The sequence below is a fragment of the Ursus arctos genome, unplaced genomic scaffold (genome assembly GCF_023065955.2).
Source record: "Ursus arctos isolate Adak ecotype North America unplaced genomic scaffold, UrsArc2.0 scaffold_2, whole genome shotgun sequence".
Taxonomy (NCBI): Eukaryota; Metazoa; Chordata; class Mammalia; order Carnivora; family Ursidae; genus Ursus; species Ursus arctos.
In genome coordinates this window covers 74,718,078-74,732,374 of record NW_026622874.1, presented here as the reverse complement: position 1 = coordinate 74,732,374, position 14,297 = coordinate 74,718,078, and the positions used below count along the sequence as shown (strand labels likewise).

Below are 14,297 nucleotides of genomic sequence, written 5' to 3'. Positions count from 1 at the left end.
GGAGAAAGGTGTTCTCTTTCCATCTTTTTGGGTTCCTTGGCTGATAGGAAGCCTGAAACTGCTGGGGATCATCTTTGCAATCAGAAGAGAAGAGACTGCCTGAGAATGAAACAGTCTCAGAGGAGAGCAGAGCCGAGAGAGAGAGAGAGAGAGAGAGAGAGAGGTTCCTGATGACAGCATTTGAACTCCTGGATCCAACCATGCCTGTAGTCCTTACCGTGACATTCCATTTATGTAAGCCCATACATTCCCTTTGATGTTAAGTTTCTATCCCTGGCAACCAAAAGACATCTTAATGATACAATGCTATACAGCTACTTGGGTCATAACGAGGATTCAATGAGCTAACGGTGTATAAGGAATACACGGCTTATAGGGGCCCGTGAAAGGTAAGCTCTCAGGAATTTCTCTTCTCTTCTCCACCGGTGGATATAATTCCAACTTAAAATCTACTAAACGTATTAAACGGTTTAGAACAGGCATGGATGGTTTTGGCTAGTCGTAGAACAATGAACACGCAAAACCAAAATTTTATATTACCGCCTGGACTCTTGACACCCTCTATTCTTCATTTAAATTCCAAAAAGGCAGCAGAAAAGCCACGGCTTTAAATAACCATGTGAAATGATGCAAAAACAATCTAAAGAGACAGCCTTTTTGTTTTCTCTGCAAGAGGACAGAAATGGGGCAGTGTGGAGAGATGGAAATCTGTAAAGACCGTCTCCTCCATCTGCACAGAGTTAAAAAGAAGTTCACGACTGTGGGGTCTAGAAGTGGCGCTCTCATGACTGCCTCCTCCTCAGGCGCTCGGGCCGCCCTAAGTTTGTTTTTCCTGGGTCTGAGCTTAGATGTCGGGCCGGGTGGAGGGGTCCTGGGATTTCTCCCCACCCAGTGAGTGGGGGGAGGCCGCAGGCGGCTCGGGGTCTGCGTGTTTGGAAAAGCATTCCAGCTGATTGTTTACTCTGTGTCTACTGCCGGCCCACGGTGGCCACACCAGGCCCTCCAGATGCTTCCAGCTGGGGCCCCATAAACAGGCCATGTTGCCTGGCCCACCACAGGGCCTCGTCTGCCTTCCCCACTCAGGCTGCTGGAGTGGGTTGCCAAACCCCCCAACCGAGTCGTACCCCCCCTTCCCCATCGGTCCCCACCACCACCAACCGCTTTGAACTGGCAGGTCAAGGACCAGAGCGAGCCCACAGATGCGTTTTGTTTTGCTGTGTTTTATTTTGTGTCGTATTGTTTAATTTGAGCTGGTAATTCAAACTCAGAAGGTTTCACAGGGGACTCTGGATTCTGGTTTGTCTTGCAAAAATGGGGAGGTCTTGTAGTCCTGGGCCTGTCTTCCCCCACCAGGGAAAATTGGCTGCAGCTAAGCAGAATTTGGGCCGGGCCCCGAGTTTCGGTGGCCCCTGAAGCGGGTTCTGACACGGGGCCCTGGGTGTAAAGCAGTTTACGAGGGAGAGGGTCCCGGGAAGCACGGAGAGGGGCTGGGCAGGAGACGTGGGGAAAGGGTACTGGTGTCAGTGGGCAGTCCCTGCTTTCAGCCCGCTGGGCACCCCTGGGACACCACGTGCAACGTGCCTCAGAGTCCTGCTGCCTGAGGGGCCAGGGAACTGGGCTGGTGCCCTGCAGCTCCTGTCTGTCACTGGTGGGGGGCTGCATCCAGGGTATTAACTCCCCCCATGGTCTGCCCAGGAGAAGGACCTCGGTAGGAGGTCACATGGACAGTCACCGTACATGCTGCTGCCACAGCACCTGCCACACCCTTTCAATGCGGCCTTGTTCTCCGTTTGCCACAGTCCCCACCCCTCCCTGTCACCTGTCCTCCTGGCAGGAGGCCGCACAGGATTCCTTCCTCCTGTCATCATACCCCTGTGGCTGATTTTCTTACAGATTTCTTGCAGAGAAATGCCTCTCTCTGTTCTCATCACCCTCAAAAGTGCAAAAGAGATCTATTAGCTCAGAATGCCCTGTGGTTATCAGTCTGCTCCGCTCACTTCTGTTTCTGCCGCTGGCCTGGTCTCTGCAGGGGGCTGAGTGGGTGGCCTCTCACACGAAGTGTGAAGTGCCTGCGGACCTCACGTGGCAGTTAGGGCCCCTGGGGCGCTGGCTTCCACCTGATGATACCACGTGGAGCTGTGCCAAGCTCTCAGGCCACGTCTCTCTCGTCCACCCTCGAGACAGCCCCAAGCAGCCCCTCGAAACCCTCTGCCCACCAGGGAGCGAGGACATTACCGGGGTCCTTGCTGGGAAGAGAGCCATCCTGTGGTCAGCTCACCCCACACAACAAAGGCCCAGGGGAACCATCCAACATGCTCTTCAACAGTTCCATTCCCACAGTAACCGGAGTGGGGGCAGACCCCTAGGTTAAGGACTCAGACCCCCGGCGGCCCCCACTTCAGATGTCAGCCTACTCACCCTTCTGTCCAGCTGACTACAAACTCGGCGCTACCCACAACCCACCCTCCCAACTTCAAGTTCCATGATTCGCTAGAAGGACTCACAGAACTCAGGAAAGGACTATTCTCGATCTTATCGTTTTTTAAAAAGGGATATTTTTTTACAGAGGAATTTTTATTACAGAGAAAGAGCCAGATAAAGAGGGACATGGGGTGTGGAAGGGCCCTGAGCGCAGGGTCTTCAGTCCCCGTGGACTTGGGCTGTGTCACCTTCCCAGCATGTGGATGTGTTCACCAGCCTGGAAGTCCCTCGAACCCCATCACGTAGGGGTTTTTATTGAGATTTCATTATTACGGACGCACGACCGGCCACTGGGGAGTGAGCTCAGTCCTCCCCGCCCACCGGACTAGTTCGATCAAGATCAAGATCAAGATCTCACCCCTGCCTGGAGTCATCTCATTAGCATACGAAAGACCCTCTATCAAGCAGGAGGTCCCAAGAGTTTTAGGGGCTCTGTGCGGGAACCCAGGACAAAGACCAAATACCTATGTTTTAAGATGACCTTCCTGCTTCTGCTTTTCTCAAACTCCTTCAGCTTGAAGATGTTTAAACCTTGCTGGAGCTGGTCCCCTTGGCACCTGCGACACCTTTCTGCCACCTGCCTAAGCCTCAGCTTCCCCGTCTGCACAGCAGGGTGACCCGTTCCTTGCGTGTTGCCGGAACGAACGAGTCGTACGGGTGTGTGTGTGCTCCCGAGGGGCCCCAGGGAGCAGCGATGTTGATGCTCGTCCCTATCACTGTTTCCATTTTCAAGGTGAAACCAAGCTTCGGTGAGTGAAAGTGGCTTTGCCCAGAGACATCCGGCAGCGTGTGGCAGGGCGCAGGCCGGCTCTCTGAGTCCAAATTCCGGTTTCCAGGATGATCTTTCTGTTCAGTCTTCTTCATAGCCACCACCGTGTTCCTAGTTCCGCCAGCCTGAACTGCCCGGGGGTTACCTGCCCACGGAGCCTGCACCTGCGCCACACCTTGAATCTCATTGTCCCCCTGTAACAATGCCCTTCCCTCTCCTCCGCCAGTGAACCCTGGCTTCACCCAGAGCTGCTTCCTCCTGGAAGCCTTCCCTGACTGCCCTCTCCCTCTGGGGGCTCTCCCCGGAGTCCAGTCTGAATCAGGAGGGGCCCTGCCCTCCAGGAGTTGGCAGTGTGTGAGTCACGGATGCCTCTGCCGAGGGGCAGGTCTAAACAGGCAGACAAACCCGGCTGTGAAAGAGGTACCCAGGTAATTAGGAGGAAGCAGCCCCAGGGACCTGGCATCCGGCTGCATTGTGTGTCCCCCCCAGGTGGCACAGGAGCTGTGGTCTTTCTGGCCACGTGAGTGTCCTTTCCTCTCTCCCACCACAGGGATCAGAAATGGAAACATAACCCAGAGTCAAGAACTCGACTGGCTGGCCCTCTCGTGGGAAGAGGACACCTCCTGGTTATGCCCCACATGGGACAGCTTTTGCAGGAACCACGTGCCCCCATGCCTCTCCAGGGAACAGGGATCTGGGGTGATGGGGAGGGGACCCACTGTCATCAGGAGCCACAGGGAAGCTCCAATGGTGCCCAATCCCCTCTGCTCTAGCAAGGTGGAATTGCTCCCACAGAGAGCTGACTCACCCCTACCGTGTCATTTCGGCCCCTCCTGGCCTCCCCGCCCTTCCCGGGGTGGGGGGGGGGGCTCAGACAGACAGGTGGGGAGCAGGGGTAAGGAAGTTGGTGGTCGGTTGTGAGCTGGGGCAGGGGAGTGGAGACACCCTCTTGTTCTCTGCCAGGGGTCTTTGGGGGCTTGGGATCCAGGGCTTTCATGTTCTGGCCTCGGGTATCTTTCTCTTCGGGTTTCCTGGGCATGTAATTGTCCTGCTGGCTGGGTTGATTCTGCCGCCCACTGACCACATGCAGTGTGCTCTCGCCACAGATGGCCCCACAAGAGGTCAGCCAGCCATTCCCATGGAAACCACCTGGGAGTAGACTAAGGCCCCTCCTTCCTCATTCTCTACCTGCCTTCCACCTGAGCATCTCCCCTCCACGGGCTGACACCCCCCACCCCCCCAAGCTGTGGCCCCATTGCCCGCACTCCCAGAAGCCACAGTGTCACAGGCCTGGGAAACCACCAGGTCTGACTTACTGGAGAGGCCTGATGGTAAATCTGGACCCAGCTAGCCTTGTTTGTGCAAGATTCACTCCTCCAGTTTCGGTGGCGTGGGCGGTATCCTCAGGCTCTGAGGCTGTGTTTCCATCCTCCCCGGGGGCATGTGGCCCTGCTGGGCACCTACATTCGGATAAACGTCTTCGCAGGGCCAGATGGAGATCTCAGAGCCCCCAGGGGAGGAGGGAGGCCACCACATGTCTCTTGTGTGTTTGGGCAGGAGGAGGGGGGAGTCTGCTTGCACTCCTCTACCCTGCCCACAGCATGGCAGCCAAAAGGCTTGGGGGGACATGCTCTAATTAGCTGCTGCTTTAATAGCTATTTCCAGGCAGTGGTGGGTGGTAGAGTTTTTACAGGCACGTCCTCTGAGGTGGGGTTGCTAGATTTAGCAAACAAAAACAGAGAAGGTCCAACTAAATTCGAATGTCAGATAAACAGCAGATGATTTTTAATGTGAATATATCCCACGAAATATTTGGGATGTATGTATGCTAAAAAAAATTTGTTCGTTGTTTATTCAACAAATTTAACTGACAATTCTGTTGTTTTCTGTTAACTATATCTGGGATGTAGGACAGCTCCTACCCCCTTGGCTTTTCCTTCCTCCCCCTCCCCCTTAGATTTAGTTATTTGTGTGTACTGGGTAGGGAGGGGTGTCAAAGTATTTCAATCTGCATTGTCATTTGTGATGAGGCGTTGGTCTGTCCCCAACATACAAACCGCCCACCAATTCACATCCTCCCAACTCTACCCAAGAGTGAGACCCTGGCCTCATGAGCCATCTGTTCCTCCTTCTGGTACATCATGGGCCACCTTGAATGGTTGTACACGTTGTACACAGTGCTGCTCCATATTTGAAAATACAACCCTTTGCAGTTGTGCAGCGCACAGCCTGCACAACCCTATCTAGCAACCTTGTTCCCAATGCCTAGATTTTAACCACCAGGACCTTGCTTTCTTTCATTTGCTCCTTAAATTGTGCTGCCCAAGGACACCATCCCACTGCCCCCAACTCCCTCCATCCAAGGGAAACTTGGGCAATCTGGGAAGGCACTGTAGCAATGTTTAAACACAGTTGAGCGCCCAGGCTGTGCACAGAAGGGCTTTTGATTCTCAGGGCCGACCTGACATCTGCTGGAGCGGCACTCCCTTCCCGCTGCCCAGAGTGCGCAAAGAGCCGGATTAAAGATTTCCTGCCCGCCTGCCCGCCCACCACATCCTTTCCCGCTCCTCGGCCTGGCCAACCCCCCAACCTAGGCATAATTTTAGAAACCTAATAAGATGCTGTGCCGCGCATTCTTGGCCTGGAGCCTGTGGGGGCAGGTCCTAAAAGAATACAGACATTTCTTTCTTAGGCCATGCCAATAGAGATCCTCTGTTTTCCCCGGGGACAGGTTTCTGAGGGGCCATTGTACATAGACGGGCTCCTCGCACACTCGCTTCTTTGTGGGGTCCCTCCACCACCCCATCCCACCCGCGCTGGATTATTTTGCAGGGTCAGTGCCAGCTTCTCTTTGCCTTCCCTGCGGTCCCCAAAGCTAGCAGGAGCAGTGGGGATGGGGGCGGGGGGCCTGGATTCGAGGGCCCCCAGTGGCCGTGGCGGTGAGGATCCCCTTGCACATCGCTGAGGTCATTTGGTATCTTGAAACTTGAAATGATGGACGAGGGCCTCTGGGTCTGGGGAATAGAAGGCTGGCATGAGTTTAGGATCCGGAGCTGGGACAACAGTGAAGGCTTTTGTTCCGTTCCCAAGCCAGGAAAGCCTGCGCCGTGGTCTTTTCAGATTTCAAGGAATTGCCTCATTCCTGGAACGGGCGTTCTTGCGGCTTCTGCAGTTCAAGGGAGAAGCGGGTAGGAAGAGGCACATCCAGGGTCTAACGTCTAGTGACTCATGTCTATGAAGCCCTTGTATGGCAGGCTCCGGCTGCAGGCGTCTCCTTCATCTTCTCTTCCTTCAGCCATAGCAGATGGGTCACCATTGATGTGCCCATTTTACAGATAAGGAAGCTGGGGCTCTGGGAGATGAGATGCCCATGGCCATGCAGCGAGGCAGGGTCGCAGCCAACACTGAAGCCTGAATCCTCAGCCTTGAGAGTAACTCACCCACCCAAGTCTGTTGTTTAAAAAAACAGCTTTTTTGAGATCTCATTCCTGTATCGTACGATCCCCGTCTCCAGGGTACTGTTCCATCAGTGGCTTTCAATAGCGAGAGTTCTGCCGCCATCCCCACGCTGAGTTTTAGCATGTTCTCATTATCTGGAAAAGAAAGGCTTACCCTGTAGCTATCACCTCCAATCCCCCTGCTCTCCCAGCCCCTGGCAACGACTCGTCTGCTCTCTGTCCCTGTGGATCATGGCTTATGCATGGAATCATACAGAATGTGGCCTCTCGGGTGCGGTTTCTTTTACGGAGAGTCACGTTTTCGGATGGGAGGGCGATCTGGCTTCGCCATCCATCACCCCACTGATGGCCAGGGTTGATTCGGCTGATCTGGCTGGCTAGGCGGGCGTCCCCTTCCTCCCTCACTGCCCCACGTGAGTCCCCCCTGAAGCTGTGTGCTCTGTGGAAAGCATGACCTTCCCCGGGAGAGGAGGACCGTTCTTCAGTTGAGGATGTCCCAGTAGCTGTGCTCCCCACTGCTAGAACTTCCAGACAGAGCTCTCACTGAGCATCGTGTGTTCAAGGCTCACCCGCATCAGAACTGTGTCAGATGTGACTCCTTTTATGACCGGATAGTATTCCATGACGTGGATGGACCTCATATTTATGCGTTTGTCTGTTGATGGACATTCGAGTTGTTTCCACCTGTCGATTACTGTGAATGGGGCTGCTATGAACATTCACGGGCAGGTTTTCCATTCTCTCGGGATTCCCCCCCACCTGTCATAAGAAAGTTGTTCCAGTGCCTACCTGTGGGCCTTTCTCGTGCTGGGACTTCCCTGCCTGGGGACCCCTGCCCAGTCAGATCTGCCTAATACCTCAGGCTCCAGCTTACCTCCCTGTCCTTGCAGTGGTCGCTCCCTGTTCTTCTCAGCTTCCACAAGTGGCAGGGTGGTTGCCCTGCGTCTGCATTCTTTGCCCTGTCAGCCTCTTGCTGTGTGATGTCGGGCCACTCACTCAGCCTCTCTGGACCCCAGTGCCTTTCTCTGTGAAATGAGGACTTAATTCTGACCCCCTGGGGCTGCCGTGAGGACTGACGTGGGCAAGAGCTCTGCGCGCTGGCAGCCCGGAGACAGGTGATGTGGCACTGAGGCGAGCATGTCTTCATCTCTGCAGCTGGGGATCCTCACCCCGCCAAGTTCCAGCCCCGCCCCAGGCCCTGGTTGCTGTCCTAAGGCACCCTCAGCCTGCCTTGGAGGAGCTCGGGCTAGAGCACACGTTCTGCACCTCGTGCAAGTTCACCGCTCAGGGACGTTTGGCAACGGACCCCTTCAGCTGTCACAATGGGGTGAGGGCGCTTTTAGCATCTGGTGGGCGGAAGCCAGGGCTGCTGCTGAGCACCGTCCAGGGAACAGGATAGCCCCCAGCAATGAATCCGCCAGCTCCAAACACCAACAGCGCCGAGGTTGAGAAACCCCGATCTAATGATAGCATTGTTCCTCGTTTCTCGTGTGTGTATTTATTTACCTGTTAACGTTGTTCTTACTGAAGTAGAATTGACATGGAACATTACGTTAGTTTCAGGTTCTTATGTATTGATTCAATATTTGTATATGTTGTGAAACGATCACAATTAATCTAATTACTGTCACTATACAGTTACAAAACCCTTTCTTTCCTTTGATGACAAATTTCAAGATCTACTCTCTTAGCAACTTCCAAATACGCACCATGACATTATCGACCATAGTTACCGTCGTGGACATCACATTCTCGTGACTTGTTTATTTTATAACCAGAAGGTTGTACCTCTTGATCCCCTTCATCCATTTTGCCCTCCCCACCGCCAGCACCCCCGCCAGCAACCACCAATCTCTTCTCCGTATCTATGAGCGTTGCTTGGTTTTGTTTGTCTGTCCTACTTTTAGATTACACGTGTAAGTGAAATCCTACGGTATTTGTCTTTCCGTCTGACTTATCTCACTTAGCATAATGCCCTTGAGGTCCATCCATACTGTTGCAAATGGCAAGATCTCATTCCTTGTTATGGCTGAATAGTATTCCGTGGTATATCTGTACCACATCTGCTTTATCCATTCATCCGTCGATGGACACTTAGGTTCTTTCCATGTCTTGGCTCTTGTGAACAATGCTGCAGTGAACATGGGGATGCAGATAATCTTTTCAAATTAGTGTTTTTTTTTTAAGATTTTATTTATTTATTTGACAGAGAGAGACAGCCAGTGAGAGAGGGAACACAAGCAGGGGGAGTGGGAAAGGAGGAAGCAGGCTCCCAGCGGAGAAGCCTGATGTGGGGCTCGATCCCAGGACTCTGGGATCACGCCCTGAGCCAAAGGCAGATGCTTAACGATTGCACCACCCAGGCGCCCCTCAAATTAGTGTTTTTGTTTTCTTTGGATAAATACCCAGGGGAGGAATTGCTGGATCAGACGGTAGCTCTAATTTTGTTTTTTGGGTTTTTTTTTTTTTAAGGTTTTATTTATTTATTTATTTATTTGACAGAGAGACAGAGAGAGAGCAAGCACGCAAGCAAGGGGAGTGGCAGGCAGAGGCAGAGGGAGAAGCAAGACTCCCCGCTGAACAGGGAGCCTGATGCGGGCTCCATCCCAAGAACTCGAGATCATGACCTGAGCTGAAGGCAGTTGCTTCACGGACTGAGCCACCCAGGTACCCCGAGTTTTAACTTTTTGAGAAGTTTCCGTACTGTTTTCCAAAGTGGCTGTACCAGTTTGTATTCCCACCAACGGTGCATGAGGGTTCCCTTTTCTCCACATTCCTGCAAATACCTGTTATCTCTTGACTTTTTGATACTAGTGGTTCTGACAGGTGTGAGGGGATCGCTCATTGTGGTTTTGATTTGTATTTCCCTGATGATGAGTGATGTCGAGCATCTTTTCATGTGTCTGTTGGCCATCTGTATGTCTTCTCTGGAAAAAAAATGTCTGTTCCGATCCTCTGCCTATTTTAAAATTGGATTTTTTTTTTTTTTTTTTTGTGATTGAGTTGTATGAATTCTTTCTTTTTGGATATTAACCCTTTATTGGGTATATGGCTAGCAAATATCTTCTCCCATTCAGTAGGCTGCCTTTTCATTTTGTTGATTTATTTTTTATTTTTATTTTTTGTGCAGAAGCCTTTTAGTTTGATGTGGTCCCATTTGTTTATTTTTGCTTTTGTCAGCTTTGGAGTCAGCTCCAGAAAAGTCATCACACAGAGTGATGTCAGGGAGCCCACCACCCCTGTTTTCCTCTAGGAGTTTTATGGTTTCAAGTCTTACAGTCAAGTTGTTAATACATTTTGAGTTAATTTTTGTGTGTGGTATAAGAAAGTGGTCCAGTTTCATTCTTTTGCATAGTGCTGTCCAGTTTTCTCAACACCATTTATTGAAGAAACTGCCCTTTACCCACTGTATATTCTTGCCTCCTTTGTCATAAATTAATTGACTGTATGTGCATGGGTTTATTTCTGGGTTCTCTGTTCTTCTCCATTGATCCATGTGTCTGTCTTTATGCCAGTACCACACTCTGGATTACTACAGCATTGTAGCATAGTTTGAAATCAGGGAGCATGATGTCTCCAGCTTTGTTCTCAAGATTGTTTTGACTCCTTGGGGTCTTTTGTGATTCTGTACAATTTTTAGGACTGTTTATTCTATTTCTGTGAAAAATGCCATTGGAATTTTGATAGGGATTGCATTGAATCTGTGGATTGCTTTGGGTAGTATGAACATTATGACAGCATTAATTCTTCCAATCTATAAGCATGGAATGTCTTTCTGTTTTCTTCTAGGAGTTTTTAATTTCTTTCGTCAATGTCTTACAGTTTTCACTGTAGAGGTCTTTCATCTCTTGGGTTATATTTATTCCTAGGTATTTTATTTTTTTTGATGCAATTATAAATGGGATTGTTTTCTTAATTTCTCTTTCTGATAGGTTGTCGTTAGTAAATACAAATGCAACTGATTTTTGTGTGTTGACTTTGTACTGGAGTTATAACTTTCCTGAATTTATTAGTTCTAACGGTTTTTTTGTGGTCTTTATGGTTTCTATGTATAAGTCATGTCTACAAAGAGTGACAGTTTTACTTCTTCCTTTCCTAGTTGGATATCTTTTATTTCTTTTGCTTACCTAATTGCTATGGCTAGCATTTCCAATACCATGTTGAATAAGCATGGTTAAAGTGGAGATCTTTGTCTCATTCCTGAGCTTAATGGAAAAGCTTTCAGCTTTTCGCCATTGAGTATGATGTTAGCTGTGGGCTTGTCATACACGGCCTTTATTATGTTGACATATGTTCTGTTCATACCCACTTTGTTGGCAGGTTTTTTTTTTTATCATAAATAGATATTGAATTTTGTCAAATGCTTTTCTGCATCTGTTGAGATGATCATATGGTTTTTATCTTTCATTTTGTAATGTGGTGTATCATGTTGATTGATTTGTGAATGTTGAACCATCCTTTCATCCCTGGAATAAATCCTTGTATGTATTTATTTATAACATTGCCCCTTGCCAAAATGGATTAGCAGTAACTAACAAAGATAACAACAAAATGAATTTTCTTTTAAAATGAGGAAGCTGTCATTAAAAAAAATAGGAGGAAAGGATAATAAAACAACACCCATGTTAAAGCACACTACTGCTTCCAGAGCTGGGATGTACATTTGCTGTGAGGTTCCTAGTGGCCAGAGCAAAAAGGGAAATAATCAGAATGCTTACCATTCCAAAGTTGAAAACAGATTAGGAGCTCAAGGGAAGTCTGGTTTTCCTGGGTGTGAAGAACTCCAGGCTTTTCTCTTATCTGCCCTTTATACACGGCCCACAGCCACATGCTAGAGCTGACAGCTCCATCCTCCACGACAACCCTACGTAGTAATGAATGTCACATTCTCCAAAGCAGGCCTGTGACATAAGGCTGAGGCCAGCTCAGCAGACGCAGCCCTTTTCCAAGCGCCTGACCTGAGTAAGGTGGTTTGCTTTCTCAGCCTGCTGGCGGAAAGCAGGGCCTGTGCTTTACGCCGTTCAGAACAGTCATGGAAACAGGTGTTCTGGGTCCAGATTACCTGTGGACAGGACCCAGATTTTCTCCCAAGTAGCTGCGTGACCCTGGGCCTTTCTCTAAACCTTTCTGAATTCAGTTTCCTTACCAGTAATATGGGGCAGAAATACGGCTTACCTCGAAGGGCTGTTGGAAGAACGAAATGAAATACTATGTCCCCAAGGCTGACCCCAGCGCCGGCAACAGTAAATGCCTAATCCGTATCAGCTACTGATTCTGGGCCATGGAGGGTGCTTGGTAGGTATCTTTGGAACGCCTCCATTTGCTACCCGTAATGAAAGATTCAGCCTTTGGGGTAGGGTGTGTGCATTTGGGATGCATGCCGGCTCTGGATAGCAGTGAAAGGGTGTAGGGTTTTGCCTGGGGGAAATCCTGCAGCCAGACACGGTCAGTTTGGATCCTGCTGTGCTCCTGCTGAAAACCCTCTCTGATTCCTCACCACAGAAGGGCAGTCCTCAAATGCTTTATCCCAGACACTGGGGCTCATCCCTGACTTGCCACCAGCCTTCCTGCTCTACACCCACTTCCATCCTCTGCCCCAGTAATTCCGAACTCCAGACAATTGTCAGCTCACCAGGTCTTTGCCCAGGCAGTTGGAGTGCTCTCCCCCCATCTGCCTCGCTCATATAGTAGCACTTGCTTGAAGCATCGGCCCCTTTAAAAAGTCTCTGTTGAACTTCCTACCCCCTAGAGAACAGTGGTTTCTGCCTACTTTCCTCCCCAGCTATTTCTCTAAGACTGCCGCCAGAAATCACATTCACTCACTCATTGATTCAATCAGTCCAACGACCTGTGTGGGCCTACTGTGTGCTAGCCCTTCTTCTAGGCCCCGGGGTGACAGCAGTGAGCAGAACGGACAGAAATCCCCACCTTCACGCTCCGTGTCTGCAGCCCTCAAAACCAGCAGTCAGCTGTCCCACCAGAAAGCTCTCCAACTTTATCCTCCACCTCCCCACCCCCATGCGCTGGGTCCCAGGGGCAGTGCAATGGAGTCCCCCAAGTATGTCCCATGGTCCCCCACCTCCTTGTCCTTGCTGTACCTCCTGCCTTGAATGCCTGCCAAAATCAACCCCGTTGCCATCCCCACTTTTCCGGGCCAAGGCAGCGGCTCAGAGAGGCTTCAGAGCCTGCCTCGGGTCACACGGGTAGTATGCCCCAGAACCATAGTGGGTTTCAGATCCTTCCGAGCGCAGAGCTTGTGCAGCAGCTGGGCTCCGCACGCTGCTGGGGCCTGTGACTCTGAAATCACCCCGGGATGGACCTAGGGCCGCAGTTGGAGAAGGGAGACAACGTCACAGGATTCCATGAGGCCCTAGGCCTGGGTTCAGCAAACAGTCCTTTGGGGCAGTGGGTCCTCTTCACAGAAAGGAAGGCATCCCATGATCCAGCCGGCCTGGATTCAAATCCCAGCTTCACCACCCACTGAGTTCTGTGACTTGGCTAAATTCACCTTTCTGAGCCCCAGCTTTCTCTTCTATAAAATGGGGTTTACAACGGTCTCTACTCGTTAGGTTGTTGTAGAGATTAAAGGAGATGCTGTGTGTAAACAAACACACGAAACCCACATAATCCAGTAATTGTTGGCATTGCAATTCTTATTCATAATTATTGTTGCTAAGGGTACTTTATTAATTGGAATTGTTCAAAATAAATAAAAGGACTCAGCCACTAGCTTCAGGAGTTTACATTCATCAGTCTTGGCCTCACCTCCTCCAGGAAGCCCTCACTGACCACTCCACCCTGATGCACCTAGAACCTCTACGTTCTTCTTCTGTGCCCTTTTCCCATTGACCATTATAAATGCATTTGGTAGTCTCATTTAATTCCTGACTCCCCACTGGACTCAAACTTGGGCTTGGCCATTTGTTGTTCTCCAGGGCCTGCCATAGTGGCTGGCATCTTGGAATGATTGCTCCATACCAAACGGGGATGGGGCAGCCTCCGATTCCTTCGTTCCTCCTTCTGGGGCCCAAAGGACGACATTCCTGGAGTCCTCCCGAAGGAGAGAAAGCAGGTCAGGCATTCCTCGGCAGGGTGCCAGTGGGGTGGAGGGTGCCCACATGGGTGTCTGTCTGCAAGAGGAATTAACTCCTGGCCCTGGAAACTCTGCCACAGGCCCGTCTGTCTTCACGCTGCGGGGGAGCAGTTGGGAGGGGTGAGGCAGGCCCAGCACAGCCTCACCTGCAGACCGAGAGCTGTTGCCAGGCAACGGGGAGCACCTACCACAGTGAACTAGTTTCCCACGCCCTCTTTACCAGTTCATTCAGGCATCGCTTCCTTGCTGTGTGGCCTTGGGCAGGTCATTTCCTCTCTCTGTGCCTCAACTGTGTCCTCTGTAAAATTGTACAACAAAAGGCATTACCTCTCAGCATGGCAGTCAGGATGAGGTACGAACGTCCATGTTGCCCAGCCTGAGAACTACTCTGAAGACGTGAGCTGTCTTCTGAAAATTCTTTAGCCTTATTTGTTCACCCGGCAAGGATTTATGGAGTACCTACTATGTGCGAGACAAGCTGAGTGCCAGGGCCTGG

At 50.7% G+C, this 14,297-nt stretch overlaps 1 protein-coding gene across 2 annotated transcripts in view; it reads left to right on the top strand.

Moving 5' to 3' along the window:
- The window catches only part of LITAF (lipopolysaccharide induced TNF factor), a 100,373-nt gene that overhangs the window by 46,055 nt on the left and 40,021 nt on the right, over nt 1–14,297 (top strand). The window contains exon 1 of one of the 2 annotated variants that reach the window (XM_057315683.1): nt 9,298–9,375. The exons of the other annotated variant lie outside the window; for it this stretch is intronic. The gene's annotated coding sequence lies outside the window, so the exon portion shown is untranslated. Of the gene's footprint in view, nt 1–9,297; nt 9,376–14,297 lie in introns of those variants that run through there. 2 annotated transcript variants of the gene reach the window in all.